This window comes from Notechis scutatus, unplaced genomic scaffold (assembly GCF_049901735.1).
Source record: "Notechis scutatus isolate UNSWTSFEM ecotype Mainland unplaced genomic scaffold, rNotScu1.2 NSCUCTG94, whole genome shotgun sequence".
In the NCBI taxonomy this organism is placed as follows: domain Eukaryota; kingdom Metazoa; phylum Chordata; class Lepidosauria; order Squamata; family Elapidae; genus Notechis; species Notechis scutatus.
The window spans coordinates 20,469-22,823 of NW_028263133.1; the positions used below are offsets into that span (position 1 = coordinate 20,469).

The window sequence follows — 2,355 nt, forward strand, 5'->3', positions numbered from 1 at the left end:
CCTGGATTGTCTGGGGAGGGAGGAGAGGACAGTGCCCCCTCCTTTGCTTGGCATTTGTGGGGAGACCCCTAAAGGCGAGATTCCTTCCGGGCCTCCCAAAGAGCATCCAAACGTTCCTGGCATCAAGTGGGAAAGAAGCCTAAAAGGAGAGAAACTCCTGCACTGGCTGCGATTGGGGCTCGGAGGGGATAGGAACCCCCTCCTTGCGAGCCCCCGCCCCGCTCCAGCTTGCCCTCTGGCGGGACCCCTTCCTGGGGAGGCTCCTCCCTGCCAGACCCTCTTGCAGCCTCTTGGACCCAGGGGAGGCTGGGGGGCGCATATCTAGGTGCAAAGGGCGGGGGGACACAATGTACCCAGGAAGAAGCCCTCCCCTCTTCCCCCCCCCCGGGACTTTCCATCAAGCTGGGGGAGCGAGAGGCGCGCAAGAGGCAGACGCGCATGCTCAGTCCCTTTCTTGAGGCTCGCAGGCCGCCTGCGGAGGGCGCCCCTGGTGGTCCCGGCCAGCCACGGCAGCTCCCCTTGCGAGAGGGAGGCAGGAGAGGGACGCGCCTTTGCGCCCCAATCCCAGCGGCCTTGAGACCAGACGGGTGCGGGAGTGGATGATGGGACACGGAGGAGCTCAGCCCTCGAGAAAGGCCCAGGGACGCCCTGTAGTAGTTCTTCATGGGTGATAGAGAGTTCGTATCTCTCATCTCTGCCTGCCAGAGCAGAGTGCAGCGCAAGGGTTAAGCCCAGAGAGTTATGACATCCTAGAGCGGAAAGGAGGACCCGCTTCCTTCCGTGTGGAATTCTCTCCTCCCCCTACATAAACCTCACTGCGGGCAACGTCCTCTCGCGCATGCTCTGTTCGCCCTCTGAAGCCGCCCAGGATCGGAGGCTTCAGGATGGGCGGGTCGCAGGAGGCAATCCGGCTTTGCTTTGCTCCCCTCCGACTTGGCCCTCCTTTGCTCCGCCTTGAAGCTGCTCGGGTGGGGACCCTGGAGCGATGGTGGGACTGGAGCGATGGTGGAGCAGGCAGGGCTGGGTCTTTTTGGGGGTCCTAGAGGCTGCTGGGGGGGAACCAAAGGGCCTTTCGGGGTTCCCCCTTGGGCGGGGGGAGGAGTGTGGAAGGCGGTGGGAAAAGGGCCTGGGTGCCCCTCCCCGTGGGAAAGGAGCGGCGGATTTTCCCACGCCTGGCAAGATTCCACCCTGGGGGAGGGGAGAAATCCTGGGATGTATAGAATATATACTGTCTGTATAGACTCTATAGGATGGGTAGAATGTCTATTGGAGGTTGGACTTCTCTCTCTCTCTCTCTCTCTCTCCACACACACACACACACACACACACACACTTGTGACTGTATGATTTTAACTTTGTTGCTTGTATCCTAATGATTTTTGACTGTTTCCTAAGTATGATTTGATTGCTTATTGTTTCCTATGACTATCATTAAGTGTTGTACCTGATGATGCTTGATGAATGTATCTTTTCTTTTATGGACACTGAGAGCATTTGCACCAAGACAGATTCCTTGTGTGTCCAATCACACTTGGCCAATGAAGCATTCATACACACACACACCCACTCACCCATACCACACACCCTTACCACAAATTGAGCAGTCCAACTTTAATGCTAACCAACCTAGCTGGGCTGCCCAGCGGCCTCCCTCTTCTGCCTCTGCAGGGACCCCAAAGGTGGTTTGCCCAGCCATCGCCCCAATGGGAAGAAACCAGGAGAAACTTTCAGCCCTTGAATTGTAAGGAAGCAGAGATGGAAAAGGGGCTTCTTGGGGGCTCCATTTGCCCTTCTTTTCCCCAGGGAGCAAACTTTGCTGGGAAGGGATCCAGGCAGCCCTGATCTTTAAGGAGGAGAGAAGTTCAAAGTTCTCAAATTGTTCAATGAAACTTTTTGCCTGAAGCCAAGTTCTCCAGCAGGGAAAGTTTCCATCCTCCGGGGTCAGGGGAGAAGAGAGAAGCTGCCACAGACTCCCTGTCTCTGCCCAGAGTCTCCCGGGAGGATTCAGCCACAGAGCAGAGCTGAAACTTTGATCATAATTCTCCCTCTCAGGAGGGATCCCTGGATAAGTCAGCTGGTTCTTGCACTCAGAGTTTGTTGGGCCTTTCTCTGCAGGGAAATGAAAGGGAAATAATCCCTATGTGGTTCATAATGACAGGGCAGAGATTGAATTAAATCCGTCATCTGGAATTGAGAGGTTTGGGAGCTTCATTCTTGAAATTGGCCCCAGAGGGAATACAGGCACCTGTGGATGAAGAGAAAAAGAAGTGTGACATTTGTTGGCATCGTGGTTAAAGAGACAATCCCGGGAGACAGTTAATGTCTGAGCATGTCACAGGTGTGAAATGGAAGCAA

At 55.2% G+C, this 2,355-nt stretch overlaps 1 long non-coding RNA gene across 1 annotated transcript; it reads right to left on the minus strand.

Annotated features, from left to right (window-relative positions):
- Positions 1 to 1,140: 1,140 nt before the first annotated feature.
- LOC148128618 (uncharacterized) lies at positions 1,141 to 1,518 on the minus strand. The gene is made up of 2 exons (XR_015746227.1): positions 1,310 to 1,518; positions 1,141 to 1,278 (listed from the first exon to the last, which is right to left on the minus strand). It is a non-coding gene; the product is annotated as an uncharacterized LOC148128618 (long non-coding RNA).
- Between the last annotated feature and the right edge of the window lie 837 nt (positions 1,519 to 2,355).